General features: G+C 43.9%; 1 protein-coding gene and 1 pseudogene across 1 annotated transcript in view; both read right to left on the bottom strand.

Moving 5' to 3' along the window:
* LOC132533722 (polycomb protein EED-like) overlaps positions 1-20,169 on the bottom strand; it is a 385,841-nt gene that overhangs the window by 106,049 nt on the left and 259,623 nt on the right.
* The window catches only part of LOC132533990 (polycomb protein EED-like), a 474,032-nt pseudogene that overhangs the window by 333,817 nt on the left and 120,046 nt on the right, over positions 1-20,169 (bottom strand).

Here is a 20,169-nt window from a genome sequence, read left to right as displayed (position 1 = left end):
CAGGTGAAGAAGGTCTCTGGTTCCTCATGTTGTCTCTTCCTGTTGGTTTTATATTGTGTTTGACTTGAACATTTGATCAAATCCTTTCCAGATTTCCATTTGATTTCAGTGGATCCTTCAAAAGAAGGATCACCACTCTCATTCAGATAAAATTCTTTGAAGAGAACTTTATTTTCAAAGTAAGGGTTTTCAACAAAATAAAAGTCTGTTCTATTACCTGATTTACTATCTTTGAATACTGCCACTTCAACTCTTGTCAAGTAATGCAGTGCCTCTTCATTCTCTTCCCCAAGCAGTGTAGACACTTGTGGGTGGTTGACAAATGTTACCCCAAACTTTGGCATATTGGCCAAAAATTCTGATCTCTTCTGAAAAAGTGGTTGGCAGAGTTTGTTATATTTCTGTTCTAACTTCAAAATTGTCACTCCCCAGAAATCAGCTTGGTAAAAAAGCAACAGGATTCAATTGAATATATCCATGAAGTACAGAATGAAATAGACTTAAGGAACAAGCCAGCTAGGAGATTTCTGGAATTTTCTATCTCACCTTAACTCTAATCCCTGAGAGTCTCATCTAAGACTCTTTGCTGACTCTCTGCTACTTAAAAGAGTCAAAGTTCAGATATCTGCTAGGTAAGGAGGATGGCCTAGGTAGATAAAAGCAATGCATCAAGTGAGCTGAATGTACCGTGTTCCATTATATATATCTTGAGTTGTAGTTCTAAACTGAGCTATGTGGCTTAATAGAAAATAGTAGGGTCCTCATTTCTGTGGCTCATGTGACTTTGCTTGAAGCATATGGAGAAATCCAAAGTTTTTTTTTTTGTTGTTGTTTGTTTTTTTTTAAGGTGCTCGAGATACCTACAAGTTGTCAGACAACCTTTTGATGACTGGTCCTTGGATTTAGAGATTTTCTTTGTTATCTTAAGTTGCTATATATGCAATCTTATTTCATTCTCTCCTATCTCCCCTATTTCTCTCTCTCTCTTCCTCTCTCTCTATCTCTCCCCCCTCTGCCAGGACCTGAACCTGTCACCTTCTTCTTCTTCTAGCGTTTGCCCTTCTTCTGTAGCCAGTCAAGAGCATCAGGTTGAGCCTGATGTAAAGTTTCGAGACCTCCTTTGAATTTGGAGAGGTGGCAGTCTTTGACTATGTGGGTCATAGTCTGTCTGTAGCCGCAGGGGCAGTTCGGGTCATCTCTGGCCCCCCAGCGATGGAACATAGCGGTGCACCGGCCATGGCCTGTTCGATAGCGATTGAGGAGGGCCCAATCATAACGTGCTAAGTCAAAGCCGGGTTGACGCTTGCAGGGGTCTGTGATGAGGTGTTTGTTCTTTACCTCAGCTGACTGCCAACTCTGTTTCCAAGAGACTGGAACAGAAAAGTTCAGTGTAGGCATAGGGGACCAGATTGGGTGACGAGACGTCAAGTGTTGGACAGGGTGGGCAAAGATATCCGCATATATTGGCAGGTCCGGTCGAGCATAGATGTGGGAAATGAACTTAGATGATACCGCATCCCGACGAATATCTGGTGGGGCGATGTTGCTAAGAACTGGCAGCCATGGAACCAGGGTGGAATGGATGGTTCCAGAAATTATCCTCATGCAGGAATATAATTTGGAATTGACCAAGTGGACATGGGGGCTATGGAACCATACTGGGGCACAGTATTCTGCAGTGGAATAGCATAATGCCAGAGATGATGATCGTAGTGTGGAAGCGCTCGCGCCCCATAAGGTGCTGGCCAGTCTTGCAATGATGTTATTCCTCGCGCCCACCTTTGCTGCAGTTTTTATGAGATGTTTGTGAAATGACAGAGTGCGATCGAGAGTAAAGCCAAGATAGACTGGCTGGGCTTCATGCCGGATTCTCGTATCGCCAAGCTGCACATTAAGCTCACGCGAGGCCGAGGCATGGTGTAGATGGAAAACAAATGATACCATTTTTGCAGTGCTAGGGATTAGTCGCCATTTTTTACAGTAATCAGATATCAGAGACATGTCTTTCGTGTGTGTTTCCTTGAGGATGTCGAACTTTGATGCCTGAGTTGCACAGCAAATGTCACGTATTTCTCATCTTACAGAGAAATTCCTATCACCTGCCCAAGCTGGTTTCCGCCCAGGAAGATCTACCTGCGAACAAGCCCTAGCCCTCTCAACTTACATTGAAAATGGATTACAGAAGAATTTAAAGACGGGTGCTGTCTTTGTTGATCTCACAGCAGCCTATGACATGGTCTGGCACCGGGGTCTCCTAGTCAAGATCTCAAGATGCCTGCCTCCATGGGTGGCCAACACTATATCATTTCTTCTCCAAAACAGAAGATTCCGGGTGCATCTGGGTGACAACTCTAGCAGATGGAAACTTGTCTCAAGTGGCCTCCCCCAGGGCTCTGTTCTGGCTCCTACGCTATTTAATATTTACATCAATGACCTCCCAGAAACTTCTTCAAGGAAGTTCATCTACGCTGATGACCTGTCACCTCAAAGCATCAGACACAAAAAAGAATTTTGCATAGCCACTTATCCTCTCTCCTTGGCCCATTATGCATTATATTAAGCACTTAGCACTGTTGTTGTAGAGTAAGAATGTGTTATAGGTTCCTATTGTATTATTCTCTCTTCAGTGTATCTATAGGACCTCTAAAGCCTCAAATAAAAAGATTATAAGGAAACCAACTCTCTCTCTCTCTCTCTCTCTCTCTCTCTCTTAATTCTGCAGTCAACTTTCTACCTAGACTTCTAGGTCAAAAACCCATCGCAGCCTCTGGAAATATTGCACCTGTAACATTGCTTATCACATTGGAGCTTCATAAGTCTGTCTTTAAAAAAACAAGAACCAAAAGTTAACAGGCTGTTTTTCTTTTGGGGGGGGGGGGAGTGCACACTATACTAAATGTACTTTGAGTTGTATCTTGATTTAGGAATATTAGATATTTCCATTCATGCCTTCCTATAGTGTCCCAGCATTTGTGCTCCAAAATGAGGACAATAGGGATGTCCAGGGCTCACAGTCTCTCAGGAGGAAGCTAGGGCTGCATGGTCGTCAGCAGTTCCAAATACACTAGAGACTTCACTTACCTTGTTTAGTAACTTTGCTTTAGAATGTTAATTCCACAGGCAGAGTGTGTGTGTGTGTGTGTGTGTGTGTGTGTGTGTGTGTGTGTGTGTGTGTGTGTGTTCACTGCATTTCCTATGCCTGAGACAGTGTTGTCTGTAATGCTCAAAAGTCAATTGTAAGCAAGCATGCTGGGATTGAAGTCCAGGCTTATCAGACACATAGATCCCTAAACTCTGCAATGCAGATCCCAGAAAAGAACCACTGAGACAACTTCCATTGGCTATATTTGCTTCTAAGATGATCATTACTCTAGATTGAAATTGTATAGTTGTTGTTTTCCTATAGCATACAACAGTCCATCCAAGAACACCAAAACAGAACCTAAGACCTCTGAGACTACAACTTGTAAGGATCCTGAGAAAGCAGAACAGGTACTGGTCTCTCAAGACAAGCAAAGGATGGGGTGTCTGCCACTGAACACAAATAGGGCTGGGAGAACAAGGAGTCTCAGTTGACATAGACCCTGAACTTCAAGCAGAATTGTGGCCACTCCTGCAACCGGAGGTCTCAGCCTATCAAACGCATTGTGCTGATTGTTGTTCATACATCTTTTTATCAAACACAGTCCTGGAGTAATCCAGTCTTGGGAGAGCACAGGAAGAATTCTGAAGGTAAGAAAGAAAAAGGTAAGAGCAGACCCTTGGTGTCATTGTAGGAGCTGTGCTATGGGTGCATGCATCGTGCCAAGGCCAACAGTCTGCTGTACTGCTGAGAGGAAACATAAAAAAAAAGGATCCAGAGACCAAGAAGATTCTATGGAGATACCAGATAATGAAGACAAGGACGCTGTGTTCAAGAACCAGGTGGTGCAATGCTTTGACTGAGAGGTGGTGTAGCGGGGGCAGCAGACAAGACAAGGCCACTGCAGATGTCCCGCGCATGTCTGCCTGGCAGTGTGCCAAATCATGCATTTCATGTGAGAATTAAGTTTGGGTCATGACCTGGTTTCCAGGAAAAGACTAAAGGCATGTTTGATGCACTACATTTTGGAGCTGATGCTACTTTCTGATCTCCTCACAGTTTATATAAATGCACTGGGGAGGGGTTTGGAGCATGAAGGAGGGTTTACTCTACTCTGTTGCATGAGTGCAGGGAAGAACATAGACAGTCACACATTTTCAGGTGCCATTCTGCTTGGCTTGCTTGAGCCAGACCTTACGTTTGAAAAACAAATGCCTTGACTGAAAAACCTCTTCTCAGCTAGGAAAAAAATCAAAAAACAGAAAAGCTCATAATTTGGACTCCTATGAAACATAGCCTTTGTAGAGAGAAAGACTAGTAGTCCACAAAAAGAACTACATTTCCAGAATGTGTTTTATTTATTCATTAATTTTTTATTTATTTTATTTTCCCTGTAATGTTGGGCTACAGTAAAAAAAAAAAAAAAAACAGTTCATGAAGAATGCAGCTAAAAACCTCGGAATCCCAGATGCTGTGAAAGCACACAGGAGGGAGTCGGGCTGTAGGTCAGCGGGTTAAGCGCAGGTGGCGCAAAGCACAAGGACCGGCATAAGTATCCCGGTTCGAACCACGGCTCCCCACCTGCAGGGGAGTCGCTTCACTGGCGGTGAAGCAGGTCTGCAGGTGTCTATCTTTCTCTCCTCCTCTCTGTCTTCCCCACCTCTCTCCATTTCTCTCTGTCCTATCCAACAACAACAATAATAACTACAACAATAAAACAAAGAGGGCAACAAAAGGGAATAAATAAATAAAATAAATATTAAAAAATAATAAAAAAAAAAAAGAAAGCACACAGGAACCAGAAATGCCACTTTTACATAAGAGTTGTTTCTGCCTCTCTCTTGCATATAACCCTGTCTGGGAATGTTTGAACCCACCCTCTGGAGGGAAGATTGAAGGGATGCCAGTGGGCTTTACAAGAGTGACACTTCCTCTCTGGGTGGGAAATCATTCCATAGAATCTTGGGCCCCTCCCGCACCCCCAGAACTGAGGTCTCCACCTGAGTAAGACCCTCAGGTGAGCTGTAGGTGCAGAAGGTGCAAGAAAACTCATTTCAGATGTTTGACCATCATTTTCATGTTTTTAGTCACTATGGCTTCTTTTTTTATTTGCCTAAATTGTCCTATTTTCAAACCATTATCTAGTTAAACTGACAATTCTGGACATACTAGATAGTCCAGAGTATTGCCTTTGTTCAACATGCAGGGCTTTGGGCCAGCGGTAGAACTTAGTGGAAGACTCTGTGGTTGCACACCTGTGGACTTGAGGTTTGATCACACACACATACACACACACACACACACCATAGGGAAGAAAAAAAAAAGAACTATGACCTCTGATCAGTTTTTCTCAGAGTCACATTTGAGCAGGTGAGCTCAACATGTAGCTGCTTCATTGGCACATATAAACATTATTATTTTTTCTTTTAGATAGATAGAGAATGCAACCAGAGTACTGAGGCTTCCTTCAGTGTGGAGGGGACGGATCTGAAACCCAATTCTCACCAATGACAAAGCAGCCACTATAAAAGCCAGCTATTTTACTAGCCTATCAGTTGTTTTCTTGCTTAACTCAAAGAAATGAACTGCCCCTCTTTTATCCTAGAATTTATATATCTTTGAAAACCGATCACCAATGCTGCTGTCATCTCTACAAAAACAAGAAGACTATTCTCAGAATCTGCTAATACAAGATGCCAATTGTGAACTGACCAAGAAAGAGCAACAAAGCCAGGAAGTCTTGGAGCAAGTAGAACTGCTGCAACTCAAACAAGAGTGAGTTTTGGTGGACTTGCAGGGAGACTCCAGTGGGGAAGGTTGGGGCAGCACAGCTAGTGCTTCAGCACATCTCAGCCAGCCAACTGGGGTCTCCACGCAGCCCTTCATCGCCACCATGCTTAGCGTCAGGACAGCCTTCGTGGCCAGAAACAGTTGTCAATCAGCTCCATGGCCTTTGGCTTTGTGGTCAGTGGTGTTAGTAGAGGAAGAAGGGGCCAGTCTGAAGCAGGAACCCATCCCAGTGTAGGTTTATCATCAGTAGGTTGGGAACCCAGGACCCAGGGTCAGGAGTGTGGGGTCCCAAACTGGAAGCAGGGCTAGGCCATCATGAAAAGCCTTCCCTATACTCATACCTGCCATTCTCCTACAGCTCAGCCTGGGATGAACATATCTCTCATTTCCATTTCCTGAGGAAAGAGAGTGTTTAGTTGCTCTTGGCCTGAGGCTGAGCATTTGGGTCAGGGAGCAGGTTAGGAGAGCAGTGAAAGAAACTGCTGTGAGAAAGACTCCCCCAAATGGAGGTAGTTCCTTCCTCCATAAAGCTAGTCTCTCTCTCTCTTCCTCCCTTGCTCCCTTTTTCCTTCCCTCCCTTCATTCCTTCTGTATTTACTACTATATTATGTGGGGCTTGGTGTCCTGATGCTCCACTATTTTGGGCAGTCCTTTCTTTGATAGAATGTGTGAACTAGATGGAAACAGAGAGCAGGAGAGGCACCTGCAAAACTGTTCTACTACTTATCAAACATCTCCATTGAAGGTGAGGACCTTGAACTCAGTCTTTGCAAATGGCAGAATGTGTACTCTTCTAGATGAGACACCACCAGGTCCCAAGTCCTGTCATCATCAAGTGCAATGGAATCTGCCCACTATCACCAGTACTATTCAACATACTGTTGGAAGTTCTTGTTATGGCAATCAGGCAGGAACAAGGAATTAAAGGCATGCATATTAGAAGAGAAACAGTGAAACTCTCCCTATTTGTGGAAGTCATGAGAGTATAAATAGAAAAACCTAACCAGGGAGTTGGGCAGTAGTGCAGCGGGTTAAGCTCACGTGGCACAAAGGACAAGAACCGGCATACAGATCTCGATTCATGTCCACGGCTCCACACCTGCAGGGGAGACGGAGACTCTTCACAGGTGGTGAAGCAGGTCTGCAGGTGTCTATCTTTCTCCCCCCCTTTTGTCTTCCTTTCCTCTCTCCATTTCTCTCTGTCCTATTCAACAACAACGTCATTAATAACTACAACAATAAAACAAGGGCAACAAAGGGGAATAAATAAATATTAAAAGAAAAAAACTAGGGAGTCGGACTGTATCGCAGCGGGTTAAGCGCAGGTGACGCAAAGCACAAGGACCGGCATAAGGATCCTGGTTCGAACCCTGGCTCCCCACCTGCAGGGGAGTCGCTTTACAGGCAGTGAAGCAGGTCTGCAGGTGTCTATCTTTCTCTCCTCCTCTCTGTCTTCCCCTCCTCTCTCCATTTCTCTCTATCCTATCCAACAACAACAACAACAATAATAACTACAACAATAAAACAAGGGCAACAAAAGGGAATAAATATTAAAAAATTAAAAAAAAAGAAAAAAACTAAAAAAAAAAAGAAAAACCTAAGGAATGCAACAAGCTTTCAGATGTTATCATGCAATACAGTAAGGTGTCAGGCTACCAAATTAACATTCAAAAGTCAGTGGCATTCCTCTATGCAAACACTAAGTTAGGAGAAGTTTAAATCCAGAAGTCAATTCCTTTTACTATAGCAACAAAAGCAATAAAATATCTAGGAATAAACCTAACCAAAGAAGTGAAAGACTTGTATACTGAAAATTATGAGTCACTACTCAAGGATATTGAAAAAGACACAAAGATGTGGAAAGATATTCCATGTTCATGGGTTGGAAGAATTAGCATCATCAAAATGAATATACTACCCAGAGCCATACACAAATTTAATTCTATTCCAATCAAGATGTCAATCACATTTTTAAAGGGAATAGAAAAAATGCTACAAATGTTTATCTGGAACCAGAAAAGACTTTGAATTGCAAAAACAATCATGAGAAGAAAGAACGGAAGGAGGCATCACACTCCCAGATCTCAAATTGTATTATAGGGCTATTGTCATCAAAAGTGCTTGGTCCTGGAACATGAATAGACATACTGACCAGTGGAATAGAATTGAGATCCAAAAAGTAAGCCCCCACACCTATGGACATCTAGTCTTAAACAAAGGTGCCCAGACGATGAAATGAGGAAAGCAGAGTCTCTTCAATATATGGTATTTGAAAAAAAAAAATGGGTTGAACCATGCAGAAGAATGAAACTGAATCACTATATTTCACCAAATACAAAAGGAAATTCCAAGTGGATCAAGGATTTGGATATTAGACCAGAAGCTGTCAGATACTTAGAGGAAAATATTGGCAGAACTCTTAAAACTCTTCTCAGCATAAATTTTAAAGACATCTTCACTGAAATGAATCCAATTACAAAGAATATGGCAAGCAACAGACCTATGAGACTACATCAAATCAAAAAGCTTCTGCACAGCAAATGAAACCACTGCCCAAACTAAGAGACCCCTCACAGAATGGAAGAAGATCTTTACATGCCATACATCAGACAATAGGCTAATAACCAGAATATATATAGAGCTTGCCAAACTCAACAACAAGAAAACAAATAACCCCATCCCAAAATGGGGAGAAGACATGGACAGAATATTCACCACAGAAGAGATCCAAAAGGCCAAGAAACATATGAAAAAGTGCTCCAAATGTTTAATTGTCAGATAAATGCAAATAAAGACTGCTATCAGATACTATCGTCACTCCTGGGAGAATGTCATACATCAGAAAAGGTAGCAGCAACGAATGCTGGAGTGGTTGTGCTGTCAAAGGAACCCTCCTGCACTGCTGTTGGGAATGTAAATTGGTCCAGAATCTGTGGAGAACAGTCTGGAGAACTCCCAGAAGGCTAGAAATGGACCTACCCTATGATCCTGCAATTCCTCTCCTCGGGATATAGCTAAAATATGAGAGTATAAACAAGTAATTAATAAACAAATTACTAAGATCCCAGCAGTAAACCAAGTTCTAATATTGCACTTAAACTTTTTAAACAGCCTTAAATCATACTAAAAAAAGAGCTTCCAAAATTATAAAGATATTTAAACCAATTCTAATTATCCAGTTATCAATTATAGTAAACTTCTAACTTGGTACAAGTTTTATTCTTCACAAGTAAATGCTTACAGCTATGTCAAGCCTTCACATGAAGAACCAGCAGCTCATACGGAATCCCCAAGACCATTTGGACTCTGCCCTCTGACATTGTCCACAAGATGGTCCAACTGGGAGTCAGGCAGTAGTGCAGCTTGCTAGTCGCACGGGCGCAAAGCACAAGGACCCGCATAAGGATCCCGATTCGAGCCCCCGGCTCCCCACCTGTAGGGGAGTCGCTTCACAGGTGGTGAGGCAGGTCTGCAGGTGTCTGTCTTTCTCTCCCCCTCTCTGTCTTCCCTCCTCTCTCCATTTCTCTCTGTCCCATCCAACAATGACGACAACAACAACAACAAAAAATATATGGCACAACTACAATACCCCGCAACCCATGATGTGACCTGGCCCAATCTGAAGAACCTGATTCACAGAGTCCAAGGACAAAACTTTCCTACTGCCCTTCTCTTGCCCATCACTGTCTGCCCTTCCTGCTTCTGCATCACCTGTCACCTTTTGGCAGTTTCAGCACACTCTCTAAAGAAAAACAAAATTCCAGTGTCTGTCTTCCCCCTCCAAGTTAAGATGTGTGGTGTTTCTTCCCCTGGTTGATGGCAATGGACAGACACTTCTTTTTTTTTTTTTTTTTTTTACTTTTATTTTTTTAATTGGGGAATTAATGTTTTACATTCAACAGTAAGTACAATAGTTTGTACATGTATAACATTCCCCAGTTTCCCATATAACAATACAACCCCCACTAGGTCCTCTGAATCCTTCCTGGACCTGTATTCTCCCCACCCACCCAACCCAGAGTCTTTCACTTTTGTGTGATATGCCAATTCCATTTCAGGTTCTACTTCTGTTTTCTTTTCTGATCTTGTTTTTCAACTTCTGCCTGAGAGGGGGTCATCCCATATTCATCCTTCTGTTTCTGACTTATTTCACTCAACATGATTATTCCAAGGTCCATCCAAGATAGGCTGAAAACGGTGAAGTCACCATTTTTCAGAGCTGAGTAGTATTCCATTGTGTATATATACCACAACTTGTTCAGCCACTCATCTGTTTATGGAAACCTGGGTTGCTTCCAGGTTTTGGCTATTACAAGTTGTGCAGACAAGAGTTCAATAACCAACATATATAAATAGCTTGCAAAAATCAACAATAAGAAAACAAACAACCCCCTCCAAAAATGGGGGGAGGACATGGACAGAATATTCACCACAGAAGAGATCCAAAAGGCTGAGAAACACATGAAAAAATGCTCCAAATCTCTGATTGTCAGAGAACTGCAAATAAAGACAACAAGGAGATACCACTTCACTCCTGTGAAAATTTCATACATCAGAAAAGATAATAGCAGCAAATGGACTGACAATTCTATCAGATTTGCTGGTGGAGCTCTTAGAAACTCCCTTTACTCTGCTATTCTTCTCGAGGACCAACTGTAGCAGTCCATGCAATTTACAGCCAGCTGTCTCAGGACCCTGCAATGCCAGATCACCCCTCTCGCCCCTTGGCCTATCAGGCTCCTGCTCCTCCACCTAACAGGAAGCGCTTCTTCCACCCACTAGGCAGCCCCTCTCCACCTACCAGGCCTCCCCTCAGCATCACACTGGCCCTTGCTACTCTTACTTATCACTCCCTGTCTTAACCCAGTTCTTTTAAAAACACCTGCACTATATCATTCAGGTTTCTACACAAAAGGTTTCTGTTCACCCCTACACTGCTATTCCTCTGAGAGAAATGGAGTCTTTTACAACATTGACCCATTTAAATATGACCATTAGATAAAATGAAAGGGAGAGATGTCAGAAAATTATGAGGATGTGGTTGAGCTTGGCATGATATGAGGAGGTTGGCTTGATATGAGGAGTACATCTATACTGTCAATCTCTCTCTACCAAGAGGTTGAGCAAGAAGGGACAGGAGTGAGCCCTAAGGTTTGCCCCATCTTAGCAGACTATGGCCATACTGATACTATGGCCATTAGATAAAAAGAAAAGGGGTGATGTTGGGAAATTGCGAGGAGCCTCACAAAGCACCCTGCATTTTTCTGCCTCCAGGAACCTGGCATTCCTCAAAACATTAAGCCAGCTCCACCTGTTCCACCCTGAATTCCTGATACTATGGCCTCTCTACATAATCATTGTTTTGGCTGAAAGATCCCCACCCATTCCATTCCTTAGATCTATTTTCTTTCAACTCTCAAGACCCTTCCAGCCTGCATGGTAGCATTACTCCTACCAGATAAAACTTTCACAACAGTTGCTAAGGGACGTTCCTACCTTTCCAGTCCCTTTTGCCTTTCTCCACCCCTTTCATAGCCATTTCCGTTTCCGAGTTGCCACTTCCGGGTCTGCCCTTTAAAAACCTGGGCTCTCTGGTCAATAAATATATTGCATTGCCTCACCGACAAGTGTCTGACTTGAGTCCTTCAAGTCGCTGAATGAGTAGCAGCCCAGGCACGCTTCAGTAGAGTTCTCTCCAACCTAGAGATTACGCATTCAGGAAGAGGTACTGCTATGCTAGCCTTGCAAAAAAGAAGATCAGAAGGGAAAACACAAGTAGAACCTGTGCTGGAATTGGTGTACTGCACAATAGTAAAAGATCTGGGTGTGTGTGTATGTGTGTGTGTGTGTGTGTGTGTGTGTGTGTGTGTGTGTGTGGATCAGGCCCAAAAAAGATGACACAGGAACCAGTGGGGGTTGTATTGTTTTATGGAAAACAGGGAAATGTTATGCATGTACAAACTATTGCATTTACTGTTGATTGTATAACATTAATCCCCCAGTAAATAAAAAAAATTCTTGTGTGGAGGGTAGAATACTGGGCACCCACAAACCCACCTGGTTTCCTCATGTGAGTTTAGGATGCCCTGACTCCTTCCTATAAATAGTGGGTCTGTCAGTGTACCCCAATCCTGCATCCTTCACTGTGTCTCTCTCTGTTCCAGCTGAAACACAGACCTTACAGACTTCCTGTATATGAGCCCATGAGCACCTTCACCATCTTTGGGATGAATGAGATGACCCTGGAGGTGAGAAATGGCAGTGAAACATAGATTGTATGAAAGAGCAGATAGAAGACACTACAGGTGACAAAAGAAAGACTATCCTGAGCCACATTAAAAGTCGTCAAAAAGGCAAACACATGCTACAGAAAAACCAAGAAAAGTAAGGGGCCTGGGCCTTCCTTCCCCACAACAATACTCTTCTCCCTTTCCTCCCTCTCCTCCCCGCTCCCCCTTGACACCTTACTAGAAACATGGGTGGACACATGGAGAGTTCATGACTGGCCCTTGCTCACCCCACCCTGCTTTCTCATCTCACTCTCCCCAGTCACCTCTGAGGCTGTTGCATGCCACAATCCACCCTATGATATGAGTTTTTGTGGGACTATATGAAAGCTTGGTAGAGCTTAGGGAAGCTCTCCCATCATTGGATGGAGGTCTGGAAAGACACCCCACTTGTTAGCCTCTCTCATCAAAGAGATGAGCCAATATGGAAAAGTCTCCCAGACTCAGTTTCTTCTTGTTAGACTCTCAAGCTCGCAGAAATTTTACAGTTTCTCCCTGCTAGCAGCAGACCACATGGCTGCCTGATTTAAGGTTCATTCAAAGTTCACATACTCACTCAAAGTTCACACATCCACTTCACCATTTAATCACAGAGGAGAAAACACTCTATCATATACCTCCCCAACACCAGACAGAGAAAACCCCAAAACTCCATTTCCTGATGGTTTTGGATATCCATGGTTTACATCAAGCCTTGATTCTCTTCTCTCTATCTCACCTTACTGGTTAAACCCCTATGCTTCTCTCAAATGCCTTTGGATAATTAACTTGACTGAATTTTGGAGGAATAGTTGTCTTGACCTTTATGTATCACATCAATTCTTGTCATACTAGCCCCCTAACATAAGGGCAAGCTGACCTTTAAAAACCTGTAATTTCAGACGTATTTGAAAAATGTTCTTTGTTTAACTTTCTATATATACTCAAGCCCACCCTCAAATAAAACAAGTGTTTGTACCAAGATGCTCCCTGAGCCCTTTTTCTTTTTCTAATCCAGCGTGACATAATTTTATTTTTATTTTATTCGTATAGATCTACAAACTTATAAGGTAACAAGGATATAATTCCGCACCTTTCCCACCACCAAAGTTCTGTTTCCACATTCCTTCCATTGAAAAATTTTACTTGTTCTCCTAAGATTATAGATATGGATTGACTATTACTTCTATAATTATACATCTATACTTTTCTTTATCACGCAGTCACTAGAACTGGTGAGAGAGGAACGGTAATCTTACTTCCTGGCTGGATCCACCCAACATGAGCCCCAACAAGTTTTTAGACCAGTTAAAAGAAATGAACAGCTTTTAGGTGAGGATGGATTGACCAGAAGAGGGTCTTTGCTGAAAGCAAGCAGTCCTGGACTCCTCAGTTATCTGAAAGCTAGGGTTCTTTGTATTTGCTCATGCTATTGACTCTTTTTCTTTCATTCTTCCCTTTTACTTTTATTTATTTATTTTGGATAGAGATAGGGAGAAAGGTAGAGAGATACCTGCTGCACTTCCATCCTGAAGCTGAGGAACTGAGGCTTGAACCTGGGTTCTTGCACACTGCAATGTGTACACTTCAAGTAGTTGCACCACCACCTGGCCTCTGCTTTTACCTCCTGTTTCAAAGAGTGAGAGCAAAACCAGATTTCCTACTGAATCGAAGGGTACAAGGACTTTAGAACGGTGGTGGTAGTGGATGGAGTCAGACTCTTGCCTTCCCTCCAGGTATTTAGCAGGAAGGTGTGCATAACACGATTGAAGGAACAAAATAAATTTAAGCCTACAGAAAGAATGGGATGAAGATGTGCAGAAGCAGTAGCGAGATGAAGATGCCAAGGCTTTTGACAAGTAATTGCCCTCTGGGGTTGCAAGTTCCCTCCTCTCCCAGTTTCCTCCCTCTGATCTGGGGGTCTATAGAGCTTCATGAAAATATATGGGGATTGCCAATGGAGCTCCATGAAGGATAGAAATCTGGGTTTAGTGTGGGGACAGTTGTGTTGCCTGTTAAATGTCTACCAACAGTGCTTTGGTCTGCCTCTACTCAAGAGATCCTTATTTTCCTTTTGTGGAGGGTGGGAAAACCTGGGTGGAAGAAGGGGTAGCACATTTCTCTTTGGAAATAACAAGTTGGAAACAGGGCGAGTGACTTTGCATCCCAAAATTATGGAGTTGTCAGTCAAGAACAGAACTGAAGAATCTTGGGTAAATGCATGGACAGTTAAGAATGGATCTGAAGAGTCATGAGTAATGGGTACTATACAGTGTAAGACATCCAGCTGGGAACCTGCCCAGACCATCCTCCCAGAGGGCACCTGTCCCCTCTCCTCAGCCCTCTGGCTCTACTTAACACCCAGGAGCAGAGCCTCTATCCCAGGGCCCTTGAGGTTAACAGCTAGCCTGGGAAATGCTGATGATCTTTCATCTTATTTTCATTTGTCAGTGGGGAAAATTAACATGTGCCTGACTGAGAATGTGAAAAACTTGCCAATAACAGATGGAGCCTATCCCTTCAGATACTATCAAAGCATCAATATGCCAAACTTTTTTTTTCCCAAGACTTAGGTCAAGGTTATAGTTGAGCTGTGGATCAAACTGGAACATAAAAGGAAATGAAAGTCATTTTCAGAACCACTGTACTATCTCCCCAGCCCCAAACATTCTAAACAACCAATTAATAAATTGTTATCATGGGTAATTGTTATCATGGGTAATTGTTATCATGAGAACTCCTCCTCCTCCTTCCTTTTCTCCTACTCTTCTTTCTCTCTCTACTCCTTCTTTCTGGTTGATGATGGTACAAGGGATTGAACCTGGGACCTCAGAGCCCCAGATATTCAAGTCTTTTGCAGAACTGCCAAGTTATCTTTCCCACTGGGATATAATCTCTTCTAGAGATGTTTTGATATTAGTGGAAGGTAATTCCTCCCCATCTCCAATGTAGGGCCCATCTTTTGTGGCAGTGAGTGAGAGGAGAAGGGCAGGCTGAGGGAAAGGGGAGCAGGTACTGGGGGGGTCACTGTCCTTGTCTCCTTTTCACCATTTTGAGGAAGGCCTCTCACCATTGCCTGTGCTTCTTCCCCTCAAGGGCCCCAGACAAACTATTTATTTTGGATCAGTGTAATGATTACAAACGCTGCAGTGTCAGTGAGTCCCGTCCAACAAGGACGAGACCCACTTCTGGCCCTACAACAAACACTTGCCAGGGTCTTGCATGCTCATGTGAAGCCAGAGTCTGGTCCTTGCCTCCCAGTTGTCTTGGGACTCCAGCAGGATGCCAACTGGGAGTTTGCAGAGGAGATTGTGTCTGTCCTCCCTCCCTTTGTGAATCCATGTGTGCCTGACAACCCCCAGCCTTCCCCCAGTCCACCTGCACCCCAGAACATAATGTGACAGCTCTGGGGCAGAGTTATGTAGCCTCACCCTAGGGTGGAGTGCTGTTTTCCACCCCCACCCCGGACACCAGTCCAGCCTCAACCTCACAGCACCCGCTGCCAGGGTGGCAGGGGAGTAGGCAGCTAGCCTCACCTGAGCTGTGGTGCACTGCCCTCAAACCTGCCTCCCCACATTTCCTTCCCTCACAGTCCACTGGCCATCCCCTCAAACCCAAGTCCACGTCTACCCCAGCCCACCACTCTCCTTCCAGTCCACCTTCCTTCCCCCCATTCACCACCTTCCCCTCATCCACCACACTCCCTGCAGTGTGCCTCCCTTGCCCCAGTCCACGTCCACTCAGTGTACACTACCTACCCCCCTCAGTCCACCGTCACCATATACCACCCTGGCTGTGGTGTGCTGTCCTCATCCTCATTCTACCCTCCCCTAGTCTACCACTTCAGCTCTAAATCCACACCCCTCCCTTTACTGTACCTCTCCCCTCCTATTCCACCACCCACCAATCCAGATACCTCACCTCCACTGGACTCCCACTGTCAAAACACCCACCCATTACTCCACCCTCCCTCAACCCTCCACTCCCTGTCCATTCTCAGCCTGAAAGCTACCCACTGCCAGAGTGGCTGGGGAGAAGGCACCCAGCCTCCATTTGGCTTTCCTGTGTTGCCAACCCCCAACCAGTCCAAACCCCCACCTCCTCACTTCTGTCCTTAAATTAATCCCTTACAGGAGTCAGGGGACATTCAGTGAGTACTGGGGAAACAGTGAACTGAATTGGGCTTTATAACACCAGGAATGTTGGTCAAGATTCATGGTCAAGACTATTATGTATTTATAAAGATTTTATTTATTGATTCATGAAGAATGATAGGAGGAGAGAGAGAGAACAAAAACCAGACATCACTCTGGTACATGTGCTGCCGGGGATTGAATTCAGGACCTCATGCTTGAGAGTCTAGAGCTTTATCCACTATGCCACCCCTTGTAGCACAGATTCTATTTTTTATTTTATTTGTTTTTTGACTTATTTACCAGACCACTGCTCTGCTCTAGCTTAGAGTGGTCTGGGGATAGAACCTGGGATCTTGGAGCCTCAAGGCATGAAAATCATTTGCAACACCATTATGCTGTCTCCTAAGCCAATGATATCCCACAGTGAATTTGCACATCTTTATTAGCACATCCAAACTCCTTTGTTCCTGCCTAAAATAAAACCAAATGGACTGGTTCATGCTGGCAATTCATCAGGACCTCTGCTTGACACTTCTGATCATTAGAATATGAATGTCACAGATGCAAGGCTTTTTAAAAAGAGATTCCTTCAGGAGCATCTTGGGTCAGGCATCCATGAGAGCAATTCCAGGCTTGGGCTCTCCTTATCTGAGACGTTTGATCAGGAGCCCGGCCTGAGTGTTCCTGCATTGGTTTTACATCCACAGAGCACTGTGCTGGCTGTCATTTTGTCACCCACATTGGAGAGAAGGCTTCATATCACTAAGGACACCACCACATTAGTGTCCTGGATCCTGCATAGGCTCCCATCCAGAGCTCTTTTAACAACTCAAGCTATACAAGGCTTAGTCCTCAGGTCTCTGGGACAATAGTAACTTCCTGCCTTGCAAATGAAAAGACTTGTCATAGTCTGGGGCACACATGTGCTCTGTGAAAAACTCCACCATTCACTTTATTTTTTCATCCTTTCTCTTTATTTTGTATTTATTTATTTTTTCCCCTCCAGGGGTATTGCTGGGCTCGGTGCCTGCACCATGAATCCACCACTCCTGGAGGCCATTTTTCCCCCTTTTTGTTGCCCTTGTTGTTTAGCCTCACTATGGTTATTACTATTGCCATCGTTGATGTTGTTTGTTGTTGGATAGGACAGAAAGAAATGGAGAGAGGGGGGAAGACAGAGAGGGGGAGAGAAAGATAGACACCTGCAGACCTGCTTCACTGCCTGTGAAGTAACTTCCCTACAGGTGGAGAGCTGGGGGCTCGAACCGGGATCCTTACATTGGTCCCTGCACTTTGCACCACATGCGCTTAACCCACTGTGCCACTGCCTGACCCCTCCCCCCTTTATTTTGAGAAGACTCTGGCATAGCAGAAAGAAACAGGGTCTGTAGCACATGATATGCAACCCTTTCAATAATTTGATCCTTTGTTGGCACCATACTGTCCCTTTTTCCCCCCTTGGAATGTTAGCTTGCCTCTCTCTGTGCAGTGAGGCTTGCCCTGTCTTTGTGAAACACAGCGCCTGCAAAAGAAAACTATAGAAAACTGGATGCTTGAAGAAATTATGTTCTTGGCTAATTTTACCTTAGTGTCAAACACTTGTCTAGGTTGAAATTTTTTTCCCAGAAATTAAGTTTTAATAAGATTTGCAGAAAGAATATTATAGCAAGTCGACTCATTATTTTTCCTTATTATTTTTTTATTTAAGAAAAGAGACATTAAGAAAACCATAGAATAAGAGGGGTACAATTCCGCACAATTCCCGTAACCCGATCTCCACATCCCATCCCCTCCCCTGATAGCCTTCCCATTCTCTATCTCTCTGGGTTTTATTTTTAAAAGTATCTTATTTACACATTTTGAATAGAGCCAGAGAGAATTTGAGAGAGGGAAGAGGAGTCAGAGAGGGAAATAGAAAGGGAAATACCACAAGTACTATTTAATTGCTCATAAAACATAACCCTTTCACTTGGGTACTGGGGGCTTGAACTAGTCCTTGCTCATAGTAATATGAGTGCTCTACCAGGTTCCACTGCCCAGCTCTCTCATTCTTTAAAAAAATTTGTCTATGAATTTTTTTTTTTGGATGAAGACAGAGAAATCAAGAGAGAAGAGGGAGACAGAGAAAGAGAAAAAATGAGAGGCACCTGCATCACAGCTCATGAAACTTCCTCTCTGCAGGAGGGGACTGGGGGCTTGAACCCAGGCCATAGAATATTATAAGATATTTGTTCTACCAAGTGTACCACTGCCGGGCCCCTGACAACTCACTCTGAGTACATTTCTTGTGTTACCTGGACAAAGGTCACATCATGTGCTCTAGTCATGAAGCTACAGACAGCAAAGAAAAGTCCAGGGAGTGGGAGGTGGATCACCCTTTACAGCACACATTTTCACACGTGAGAACCTGAGTTTGAGCCCCAAGTCACCACATGGGAGTGTCTGCTATGGGGAAGCTTTATGATTGGCAGAGGAGTGTTGCAATACCTTTCCTTCTCTCTGCCTTTCACTCTGTCAGAAAAAGAAATGGCCACCGGGAGTGAAGGAGTCAAGCAGACACTGAGCCCCTATGGTGACCTTGGTGGGAGAGAGAGAGAGAGAGAGAGGGAGAGAGGAGAAAAGAGGAAGGGGTAGAGGAAGGAAGGAAGGGGAAGAGGGAAGGACGGGGCTAGGGGAAGAGAATCCTGTAATGAATACACATTTTCTGGAATGAAAAGAGACTTAGAAAGCTAGTGCCCTTGCCAAATTGTAAAAAGCATCAGTTTTATACCATGACTTTCCCAAGTCTTTGATCTTGTATAATGTCCTACAGTGTAATTGGAGTTACTGCCTTTAATACACTTCTTTTCGTAAGAGTGGATTTTCATAATGGAGACCACTACCAGAAACATCTCATGTAATTACTCTTCAAGGGAGGAAGACTGCGAACACATTTGCATCCATTTAGCTGAGGGTTTGTAGATCTGAGGGACTCTTAGGCCCCGAATTTCCATGGAGGAAGCGTTTGTTTCATTAACTTCATCTCTTAAGCCCACACAGACAGGAACTGCTGTGTTAGCATCTTTGGTCAAAGTACTTCACTCAAGTCCTTTCTTTTGGTTTCTGTGTTCAGATACCATTTCTGCTTCAAACTTGTGAGTTTTACTACTGTTGTTTTCTCTATTTTCCTTACCAAGTGTGTGAGGAGATGACTCTCCTACTCTTCTCTTCTGCTTGATATTTACCCCATTAGAATTGCAAAAGGGGATACTAGGACTTCCAGAAGTGGGGCTACAGAGTAGCAGCAGCTATGTTTCTCTCCTCTCCTCACTCTGGCCAACTAGGAATATCAAAGAAGATCATTTGAGGCTGCAACAAGACTAGACTAAGACTGCCTTGGGAACCCACCAAGTCAACGGTGAATGAAAACACATGTGACTCGTGGACAGAAAGGGGTCTAGGGAGATATTCCTGGGGCTGAAACCCATATCTACTCCTGAGCAGCTGGTAACGGTCCGGTCCAGCAGTTTGCCTGTTGAGGAGCAACCTCCAGTCTGTTTTTACCAACAAAAAGACTGCTGAAGGGAGAAGAAGACTCTCCTAAAGCTCACCAAACACAACTGTGAATCTCCATTGCTACTGCCTCTCGGAGACTGGAGCAACAGTGGGGAGGCCCTGTGCTAACATCGGGGAGCAGAGAACTGACAGGGAAACTCAAGAGAAGATCTACATCCCAGTAGTCTAGAGGTGGAGCTGTATAGTGGGAGCCTACTGGGATGAATAATTAATTGCCTCAGAACCAACGGACTATAAATGGGACTTGTTTAGAAACTCACAAGACCAAGCAGAACTGTGCAGCTTGGCAGCTTGGCTCTGGCTACTGGCAGAGAAGCTGAATTGAGCTCGAGTCTTTGGA

Source organism: Erinaceus europaeus, chromosome 17, assembly GCF_950295315.1.
Source record: "Erinaceus europaeus chromosome 17, mEriEur2.1, whole genome shotgun sequence".
In the NCBI taxonomy this organism is placed as follows: Eukaryota; Metazoa; Chordata; class Mammalia; order Eulipotyphla; family Erinaceidae; genus Erinaceus; species Erinaceus europaeus.
The sequence above is the reverse complement of the archived record's forward strand: the minus strand, read 5'-3'. Positions and strand labels throughout refer to the sequence as shown.